Genomic DNA, 11,961 nt, shown 5'->3' on the forward strand with positions numbered 1-11,961 from the left:
TCTATGGCTCAAGGTGGTTGCATGGACCATAAGCTAAGAATAGAGTTTAAAAAGCTACTTTTCCTAAAATAGACATGGTGAATCCATTTTTAAAATATCTCGCAATAGAAAGCCAATCTCTAAAAACAGCCCATGAGGGTTATCAAAAACTGTGAGATCTACAACTTTTGTGTTGGATGTTTTTCCATTTGAGCAATGCACAGAGAGATATTCCAAAATTGGTGCTGCAGAGTAGGTCATGGAACAACCACATCTTGCATGAAGATCAACCTTTCCAATCTGGGCACTCAAGTCTCTCTCCAAGAAGAGAAGCTCTTGGAGCCTATAAAAGGGAGGCTCTCCTTGGGTGTGAAAGAGTGAAGGAAGCATCACTTTGCATGCATACAAGAGGAGGAGAGAAGGTGCAAGTGATGCGGAAGCTCTATAGAAATCAAGTTCCAAGAGGAGATCCCTACACATATTGTGTAGGAGAGAAGGTGCAGGTGCTGCGGAAGCTCTGCTGAAATCAAGCTCCAAGAGGAGATCCCTATACATATTGTGTAGGAGAGATGGAGAGACTCAAGAAGGATCAAAAGGTGCCAACTTCCAAGTTGTGCAAGTGTTAGTCGGCTGTATACTGTGCAAGGAACCATGATCTTGTTCCCAAGATCTACAAGTTAAGAACTAGTTTATGTGTAATGGAGAAGCCTGCTCCTTGTCAATAATATAAGTCCACAAGGGGGGATTGGCCCATCTTCCAGTCCCTAGTGTGTTGTCAATCTCTCAATCTCTCTCTTTCTCTCTACATCTTTATTTTCCCTCATCTGTTCTCTCTCTGCACCATCATAATATTCACCATATATCATTTAAGTATATAAGAAGGTTGAGCGTGTATCTCAGACCTTATAACAATAGGTGCCTATTAAAAAAGTATGTACTGCATTTTTATGCTTTCAAGTCCAAAGACAAGTGAGAGGAGATCATATAAGCCTTGCCATGTGATATTGGGAGAGCATGATGTCTTATTAAGGATCATGTTTTCTAAGCTGGATTAGTGAACACATTTTGCTAAGTTGTTTGTAGATTTCTTTTGCTCCCTTGATTACTACAATTTACGTAGCTACTTGGAGGTTCTATTGCTACATTATGCTAGGCCATTTACTTCCATGACTACTTGTTTAACATAGCAAATCCCTATCTGCATACCATCCACATGACCAACACTCACAAGCTCATGCATGGTTGCCCCTCCCATGCCTTTAGCCACCACTACTGGTCTTGAAACTTGTAGGTCCACATAGGTTGTGAGTTATTAGTTATGTTTGGTTTTGAGAAGCTCAAGTAACTGCAATACGTGCACATTAAACACAAATCCTTGTACTACAATATTGTGATTTACGTGTGATGTTTCATATCATGCTTCATGCTTCATTTGAGAGAGAGAGAGAGAGAGAGAGAGAGAGAGAGAGAGAGAGAGAGAGAGAGAGAGAAAGAGCTTTGTTTTGGGATCTTTTACAAGTAAAAAATAGTGGAAAAGCTAAGTTAATAACTTTCATAACTAATGTTTTGCCATTCGACCTTGTGATTAATGCAATTTGAATGTATGAATGCCAAGCTCATTCATACCATTCATCAAGATCAAATGAATTTGGTTGGAGGAGTTAATGGCACCCACTTCAACTTGGATGTTATGAACCTTGACAATATTCTTCTACAAATGTCTGTGTTTCATAAAGGAAATATATACTAGGGTGAATGTAGAGCTTTATCGTAAACTTCATGTCCTCACAATTATTATGTAAGCTTCATTAAAGTTCTCATAACAAAGAACTCACGTGGGCCTTTGTGTGTATATTCTCTAATAATGGTTGAGCAAAGATATAAAGTTGATACATATGGTCGTGTCCACCAAAACACCAAAAACACAAAAGTCTCTTAGTGCCTTCAAGTATGTGTCCCCCCAAATGTTGCAACACCAATGTCTTCATCCATGGAGAATGAAAAACCAACAAGATACACCAAATTGTGGAAAGATAGCCACTAGGCAAGAAAGGTAATAGGATAAGCATGATTTTGGCTAAAGAGCAACTAATGTTGGGCAAAATAGCATGATAACGTGGAAGCATGAATGGGTCTACTTCAAAGCTTTGGTCTAGACACATCTACAATTATCATAGTTGGCTTTCACACACCATACTTAATGTCCTATCCTGACCATCATGCAAAAATCCATGTCACCTTATATCATTGGATGCATAGCTAATGGGATGGTGCTACTGGAGGTAGTAAGTGAGAGGAGGAGCATGGAATGCTCCAAGCACAAAGACAGTTGGTACCTGCTCATGGACTATTTGAAATGAAAGATGTTTTACATTTTCTCTTCCAAACATGCACGATGTTTTTTGGAAAATAATGAGAGAGGATGGTGTGTTGTTTATATATAGAAAGAAGTAAGTTCATGTTTTGGGTGATAGGGTAGTAGGGCTAGTAGATTGTTGACAAACGTAAGGACCTTCGATTTGTCAAAATTTGTTACGGATCTACAAATAGATGACGATAAGGCTCTTACTTGACCTCAATGGAGGTGGAGAAAAGATTATGTGTAGAAATGTTCAAGAAATCACAGACTTGCAGAGTTTAAAAGAAGGTTTCCACTCCAGGACCAATATAGGAAATAGTTTACAGACAACTACAAAGCTATCTCATCCGTTCAATGATGTTGAAGGTTGAATCTATGACCTAGATCATTGATGTGACATGCTTCTCTTTTTGGGGGTGGAGTGTCCTTCTTTAGGGGGATGTGTAGTTATTGGCCCCTATACCCTAGTTAAAGAGGAAGGTGTTTAGAGAGAGAAGGTGGAGCTAGAGAGTTTTTTTTTTGGGGGGGTGTTAGGATGGAGTAAACACAATCACATTACATGCATCCCAAGTGCAGAAAGCTAATAGATAAAGATTAAGGTTAGAAGACAATGTCGTGGAAAGCTAATAGATACAGATTGATGTTAGGTTGGTTACACATTGAGGTCGGCTTGTGCCCACCCTTAAAATCATTTATTGCTTTCTTTACACATTGAGCGCTCCTAAAGTTGTCAAAAAAAAAAGCATGTGGCCCACTAGTTAAAGCTTATAAGTGTGTAGGGATTGGACCACAATTCAAATCCTGACAGAAAGCATTCACTTTTTTGAATGAGAGTGTTGTCTTCTTTCTTCTGGGCACGAGTACCAACCTTGGACGGGGGATCTCCCAAGCCTAAGTTTGTTGGGTGTGCGCATTTTACGGAGCCATTGTTTATTTACATGTTAGGCCATTGAACCATACATGATCCGCCCTAATTTTACCTTTAAAAACCTGAATATTAGAATATTATACACGTTCTTAATCTTCAAAACTTGTAACTTTTCTATGCTAATTTGAAACTAGCATAATCTCAAATTACAATGTCACACATTCACACACTCCTTGTTCACATGTTTCATGAAAACATAAGCCTCAACATTCAAAAAGTAATAACAATTTTTTTTTTCTTGGGGTGGGGCGAGGAGTCAAGTATGATATCCCTAGAATTTCCCTTTCTTGGTTTTTCCCATATCCCATGCCAGCTAAACTTTCCCCACTCTACCTTTTCTTCTTCAAAAAGATCAAATATGATATTCTTTCCATACCTTGCCCTTGAAACAACTTTTCCCATATGGGAAATTTGCATACCCACACATGGGAATCCAACTATGCTTATTTCTATGACTAAATATCTCAAGGAACCCAATGATTGAATGACGTAGGTTGAGGATGATAATCCTTTAGAAATGATTACAAGCATGAAAAAAAGAGATAAGAGGTATCTTCAGGTTTGAAGATAATGCAACCTCTTCAAAGAAATGTATTTTTTCTCAACCCAAGTTCCTTAGGGTTGAGCTTAGTTACATTAACTTTCGAGCATGGAGAAGTTTATTGACTTTCACACACCGTATCAAATATTACAATTGCATAGACTCTCATATACATATGTTTTATATGCATGAAAATAACTAGTTTGTTGCCAAATTGGAGAGTGGAGAGAAAGTTAAAGAGTAGTTTTTTTGTCAAATCGGAGAGTGGAGGGAAAGTTATCTAGTTGTTATTCAGCATCACTTCCTTCACAATTCCAAAGTGGAAGGAATGAATTCATTCTCAACCCAAGCTCCTTAAGGGCTAAGCTTATTCACATTAACTTGAGAATGGGGAGAAGTGTCACTCACTCCCATAGATTGTGCGAAAAATGTATGAAGGCAAATGCCACACATGCTTAGACTTTATGAAATCAACTCACTCCACCAATTGGAGAGTTTAGGAAAATTTAGTATTTTCTCATGGCTATTGAACAACTAATGCGCATTGCTCCCTTCCCAATCTAAAAGTGGAAGAAAAGTTAGATGGCTTCAAAAGAGGCACTCATAGAAGATTTATAGGTCTTTTGCTGTTTCAAAAATGATGAGTAGATGGAAGATGAAAAGGGAGATGGTTGGCACCAAATGTGGGATGATATTTAACCATTGTACACATGTTTATAAAAAAGAAACTTGGTGTAGAATGAGAGCCTAGAGGGGGAGAACTCTTCGTACAAGGAGAAGTAGGCTCAATTGCAAAGAGGGAAAGTGAAGTAGTGGAAGAGAAGTTTCCAATCACATGTCATGAAGTGGGACATGTTGGAAAAATTTTTGAAAGCTTGATCACATGTCTCTTGACACTCGCTTCTCTTTAGGGATTTCCTTTTTTGATTGAAAAATGTGATAGAAATAACTTACTTGTCTAAAACATCATTCTTGTTTTTTAATGCCAACATTTAAAAGCCAATTTGTGGCTCTTATATTTATGGACCTACTAAAACTTAGGAATCTTTTGCTAAATTTCAAGAACCCCCCAATACGGGTATCGTATAACTTTCCAAGTGCATTATGAAGGCAATATTTAGAATGTCAATTAGAGATTGTTTAATGTGGAAAGGCATTTGCATTCTGGACTTTTGGTCTACATATGCACATTGCACAAAATTTCTTTGTGTTGGTGAATGTAGCCCATACTCCAAGGCATTAGTCCTTCTTAGTGGGTTTGGCCTTGATATGCTTGAGCTTCGGTTATAGCAATTGGGTCAGAAGTGTGCACTACCTTTGTTTGAATCCACTTTGCGTATCCCCCATTTCTTGCGATCGCTCCGTCGATGCTCAACACTATTGCACTATTTTGCATGCCTTTTTCAATTTCAAAGAGAAATAAGTAAAGCTAATTTTAGATGCAAATTATATGAAAAGAAGATAGGCTTTGTTCTATATGGTTGAAATAAAACCAAAACAGAGGTAATCAAAGCACTGATTGGGGTTTGTGTGTTGTTTGAAGTACATGTGCTCATCAGTCTACTTGGAGCTATCTAGAAATGCTCATGCATTAAACGCTCATCCATAATGAAAGACAAACTGTGGCCACCCAATTTGAAAGACAAAGGTAGGTGAGATGGTAACAGATAGATTGGTGGTGGCTTGGATGAAGAGTGCTGGGATTTGCTAACCTGACCATCGAGTTACACTCAATTTATCACCGAGTAGAGATTTGCAGATATAGAAGATATATTGAAATTGTATGGGGGAACTTATAAGTAGGTATTGCTGCTTGTAAATAAGATATATCACACAGCCAATGTGTAGGTTCATGCACATGTATATCAATGCCCATTGTACCTGCTAATTCTTTCCATGCATGCAGATCATAGGAATCTATGTCAATGTATCTAGCATGTGTGAGTAGGGTCACTGTATACCTTGGGTAATAAAGACATCAACATGATAATGAACCATGAAACTTGCAGTGTGCATGTTCTCTCTTTGCTGTCAATTGTGAAGGTATTTTCCTGATTTTCTTTTTGTGAGGCGTAATGTGGTCAGGTCGAAGAGCTCTACTATATTGTTTTGATATTTTCATTGCACCATATTTCTTTTCCATATTATAGACGACTATAAACAATGTTCCATATTTGATCTCCATAGTAAAAGCAATGTAGTACAGACAACTAATTGTTTGGATATTTGCATTGTTCCATATTTCATCTCCATAGTATAGATAACTAGTAGAGTGGGGAACAACACCTCTTTGTCCCATATTGTAGGCTAAGTTTGAAGCTCAAGTAATTTGGAAGTTTTTCGGGGGTTGGGGCTTAATGAGCATTGTGATCTTAGGTTGGAACAATCTCTAGGTATGGTATCCAGTATATGAGCAGTGAAGGATCCATTGCAATGCTGGTTGAAGCAATAGGGTGGCTGCTATATATGCATAAATAGTGTGACCTTGCAACAAGAACTTCTACATTAGGTGTATCGTTTCCCCTTCCCTTGGTCCAAGTACAAGTCACTTTGATCCCTCTCATTTCTTTCATCCATCTTTGAGGAGTATAAAATATGCTACCCTTCAAATACGTCATAAGTGCTTAGAAATCTTGTATTGTTCAATGGTGTGATGGACAATAACTAGAAAAATGATTTTGGGTGTAGTTAGAGATATAGAGCAATTAGTTCTCATTTGGATCTTATGAGGTCTTCATTGTTGTGAAGCTTTAGGTTGGAACAATCCGTTGGTGCAACATCCAAATAGTAATCGTGAACCCCCCATTGCAATGTTAGTTGAAGCAATTGAGTGGCTAGTTTTGGAATAATTCATTCCAATGTTGGTTGAAACAATAGGTTGGCTAGTATGTATGCACAACTAGTGTGGGGCCTTGCAACACAAATTGTATCCATTTCTGTATAAGGTGGATCTTGTCCTGTGCTCTTGGTTAAGTACAAGTCACTTTGACCCCTCTTGTTTCTTCCATCCCTCTTTGAGAATTATCAAATTGGGATTTTTTTTGTCTTCAAAACTCGACTTAAAGAAAGTAGAATTGTATACAATATAAATTTACTTTACTCAAGAATAGTTAATGTGCATTCTCCAAAGTTAAAATCCTACAAGCAATTCAATTTTGAAAAAAAGTTTGATATCTTGTGTTGGGTGTCATGTAAAATGTCAATAATAGAGGTTTGTATTGAACAAAAATGGAAACTTTTTGGTTGTGCCTAGAATGGAAAATTGTAAGATGATGTGGCACATGGTAGGTAATCTCAAGTTTTCACGTATATTTTTAACCTTAGACAAAACTTGTCAATATGTGTGTGTGTGATAAACACTTACCAATCATTTTGGAAGGTCTTGAATATACATTTGATGATTTCTAGCTTTAAAGGAAATTCTTAGTATTCCATTGATGAATATTTACATGCACAATGTGTCCTTTGTAGGGTAATTGATGGGTTGTTTTCGTACGCTTGCTTGGTAGGAATGTTATCTAATTACTTTAAAATTTGGAGAAGGATTTTCAAAAAATGGAATTATTAGGTTGAGAAAATTTCCATCAAAGGTGATAAGGATGTGCCTTTAGTTGGACAAGTTAAAGCATAATTAGGACACTCAGCAAATTGTTGAAAACATCATCACAAAGGTGTTAGTAAAAAGTGTTAATAGTAGACTTGAATGATTGAAAATTTGTTCACATTTAGACTATGTAACCATTAAGTCAGTGGGAACAATAAAAAATAAAAAATGGAAATCCATGGATCTATTGTTCAAACATTGGAACATAAAATATTGTGTACTACAACAACATAGGTCTTCCAAGCATTGATAAGTTATTTAAAACATGGTTGATGTATACATGGGCCAATAACATTATAGTAGCGTAATGTGGAAGCACTTTGTACATCTTATGCTCTCTATGCAATCTCTCTCATTTAGTCATATGATAAACTTGTATAATGTTTTTTGTATTTTGACAATTGGGGTGGGAAGAGGCAAGGAGGAAGTTGTATTACGTCCTTTTAGATGCCTCTATAACTTAATACTTAGGCTTTTTGGACTCCACAATGATAGCTCTATCACCTCAATAGACTACTCATTTGCACTCCTTTCTAGTTGCCTCCATCTTAGCATCTCATTTGATTGATGTGATCCATAATTTCATCCCCTTGAAACTCCACCATTGCTAGCATGCTTCCAAACTCTAAAGTTGCTTCATTCTTTAATTGCTTGATTTTCCATTGTCCACTTGAACCTCCTTTCTTCTAGAATTGGTCTTCATTTAGTCTCTACGTCATGTGCGTCTCTAAACATCCTTGGCAATCTTCATCATCAAGTTCCTCCTATGTTTCTTCATGCCATCCATCAGGAAGGCCTCCTAAACATGCATGGAATGCAATCTTCTTTTGCAATGTAACTTCATTAACTACTAAAATTATAGTGTATCATCTTTGATTGTACCTCCTATTGCACTTTGATTGTCATTTACTTGACTTCATCGTGTATCATCTTATTTGTTGTAGCCAAAGTTTGTTTCCATCTTTCTCTCTAGTTCCACCAACTTCTTAAGCACTTTAGAAAGTGAGTTTTTCAAAATTACATTCTTACTTCCAAGTTACAAACTCTATGATGTAAATATTCCTCCCATATGCTTGGCTCTTGATTTGGCTTGGCTAATGAGGTCAAGAACGCTAGGAAAGTCTTTGGGTTTATCTCATTGTTAGGGCAATAGCTCATATATAAACCCTCACCCTTATGTGCTTCCCTTGCACCATAGCAGGCCATGAGGAGGGAGATTAAAAACTACTCAACCTATCTATGTGAATAAATAATCATGTAACAGGAGTGGGGGATATAGCGTGAAAGGGAAAGAAAAGACAAGGGAGCACTTCAGGTGTAAACGTGTGAGGTTGACTATGTACCAAATTGCAAGGTGGAAATGTCTAAGGAGACAAGCTTTGAGACAATGTGCATGAGATGGATTGTGCATGTTGGGGGAGGGAGAGAGAGAGAGAGAGAGAGAGAGAGAGAGAGAGAGAGAGAGAGAGAGAGAGAGAGAGAGAGAGAGAGAGAGAGAGAGAGAGAGAGAGAGAGAGAGAGAGAGAGAGAGAGGGGGGGGGGAGGGAGGGAGGGAGGGAGGGAGGGAGGGAGGGAGGGAGGGAGGGAGAGGGAGGGAGGGAGAGGGAGGGGGAGGGAGGGAGGGAGGGAGGGAGAGAGAGAGAGAGAGAGAGAGAGAGAGAGAGAGAGAGAGAGAGAGAGAGAGAGAGAGAGAGAGAGAGAGAGAGAGAGAGAGAGAGAGAGAGAGAGAGAGAGAGAGAGAGAGAGAGAGAGTGTGTGTGTGTGTGTGTGTGTGTGTGTGTGTGTGTGTGTGTGTGTGTGTGTGTGTGTGTGTGTGTGTGTGTGTGTGTGTGTGTGTGTGTGTGTGTGTGTGTGTGTGTGTGTGTGTGTGTGTGTGTGTGTGTGTGTGTGTAGTTTTGGGGGTCTCAGGGGTGGGATGGATGTAAGCAGAGTATGATTTGTGCCCCCTGATATTCCACTACCTCATTGTTCATATGTGCATAGAATAAGTTTTTTGCAAAGTAGAATTCTTTTGACCTAACCATAGAAATATATTTTTTCAAGAGCGACAAGTAGACCAATTATAACACAAAATAGATTCTTGAAGTAAATCCGAACATTCTCATCAGATTTGTGTTAGTTCTTTTTCTCTTCAATCAATTGAATAAGCAAAAAAGGGAACAAGATTTTCATAAACATAGAGAAGGCCAAGATTCACATCAATCCCATGGAAGAAAATATATTTCAACAATTTGTTGCACCTTTTTTCCTATAAGCGTGGAGTCTTCTTCTTCTTCTCTCTCTCTCTCTCTCTCTCTCTCCTTGCCAATTTGTTGTTTTGCCTCTTTGCCAATTCTACATCACATAGTTCCTCATCAAACTTTGCCTCCTCACAATTAAGCAAGGTCATGCAAGCCATGTGAGCCATTGTCTACCTTGTCCCTCTCTCTACTTCTATTAGCTAGACTTCCAATCAAGTCATAGTACCAAATCAACTTCTATGTTTTTTGTGTCTTAACCAACCATCACTTCTCTTTGTTTCCTTCTTTCCCATATACATATCCCCCCTTCTACTTAAAGACATGTTTGCAAATACAAGCTGATCAAATTTTAATCTCCCTCGTCACCTCCTTGTAGGGTGTAAGGGTAGCACCTAGAGGTAAGGGTTAGACGTAAGCTCTTGCCCTAACAATGAGATGTACCCAAAGAGTTTCTCAATGGTTTTGGCATCACTAATCAAGAACCAAGCCCATGAGAGGAATATCCACGTCAACAAGCTCGCAATTTGAAAGCAAAGAATATGGATTTGAAAGACTCACTTGCCAAAGTGCTAACATGCTGGGCAAACTACTTGGAACTAGACCAATAAGAAGATTGAAGATGAAGTCAAGGAAATACCAACGAAAGTGCAAGAGGAAGTACAAAAGAAAATGGAAACAAGGGAGAAAAATTAACGAGGTATGGAAGACATTATCTTTTCAATAATTAATGAGCCTACATTGCAAAAGAAGATTACATTCCACACACATTTAGGAGACCTCTTGAAGGATGGCATGAAGAAATAAAAGAGGATGCAGCAAATGAAGTGTACCAAATTTAGATAAATTTAGGCTAGAGATCAAATAAGGCCAATTATGGAAGAAAAAGAGTTCAAGGGAATGGTACATGAAAATAATCAAACAAGGAAAGAATCAAGCAACTTTGACATTTGGAAACATGGAAGATTATGTTCGAACAATCAAAATGTTTGAACATAACCAAACTATGGATCACAAATGATTTACACTACTAGAACTCAAAGTGTGACCAAGTGAAATTGCCCAAATGAAGGTAGCGAGAAAGGAAGGCAAATGCACAATTTATCAAGGTGGTAGCCATCATAGAGGAGTTTAGAAAGTCTAAGCTAAAGGTCAACAAACTAAGGCCAATTGTGAAAGAAAAAGGATATGATACATGGAAAATAATCAAGGAAAGAATCAAGCCACTTTGGCATTTGGAAACATGGAAGATTAAGTCAAAGTATTAAAACAAGCAAAATGTTTCAAGGTAACCAAACTATGGATGCTTAAAGCATAGCCAAGTAACATTACCAAGATAAAGGCAACTAGAAAGGGATGCAAATGGGGAGTTTATTGAGGTGGCAACCATCATAGAGAAATTTAGAAAGTCTAAGCAATAAGTTGCTATCATATCATAATGTGTGTAGTAACTTTGATAGCTTTAGTAGTATATTTTACTTTTGTTGGGGGTAAAGGCGCCTCCGCCGTGCCGCCCCGTGTATTACTACACTGACAGTACCCGCCACTGCACACTGCAGGTGGCGGGCGCCCGTCGTGTCACTTTATTCTTTATTCTTTTAGTGACAGTTTGAATAAAGGAAGGCCCGGTCACACATTGTGACTGTTGGAGTTCCCATTTCTTGTCTCTCTCTTTCTTGCTCTTGCTCTTCCGCCATAGCTCACGTGCAAGCTTCGATCCTTCTCACCTTTCAACTGGTATCAGAGCTTGGCATTCTCTTGCTCGAGCTCGACTCGGTGCTTCCCGACCTTCGCATCGACTCGCTTCACGCATTGGGTCTCCATCCCGACAGCCATAGCCGACCTCTCGAGCTCCCAACTCTCCCCAGCTTCCCGAGCTCCATCCCGAACTTCTTGAGCTTCATCAGGGCCTTGCCCTTGAGGTATTGCTTCAGCATTTGCAGGCATTTGAGTGTATTCTCAGTTTGAAATAGGGCAGGAACAAAGGGCACCCACTCTTCTTGAGCTCCATAGCTCATATCTACCCTCCCCTTTGCATTGGGCCTTCATGGCTTGGTATGTGCCTACCTTGGGCCATCATTGAGCCCCCCAACCATCATAACTCCATGTGATTGGCAGCAGCACTCCAGGCCTCAACACGCTGAATATGGCACCCATTTTCAGACTTTGACCTCCACGTTTTACAGCTGAATGCTTTGTTGCTCATGGAGCACTCATCATTGGCCTATTTGGAGGGCCTTTTTTGGATGTCATTTTGATGCTTTGGCTTGACATTGAGGTTGGGAGCTGATCATTCTCAGTTTTGAAACTGTC

The sequence above is a fragment of the Lygodium microphyllum genome, chromosome 13, assembly GCF_053477565.2.
Source record: "Lygodium microphyllum isolate KBCC chromosome 13, Lygodium_microphyllum_v1.1.10, whole genome shotgun sequence".
NCBI lineage: Eukaryota > Viridiplantae > Streptophyta > Polypodiopsida > Schizaeales > Lygodiaceae > Lygodium > Lygodium microphyllum.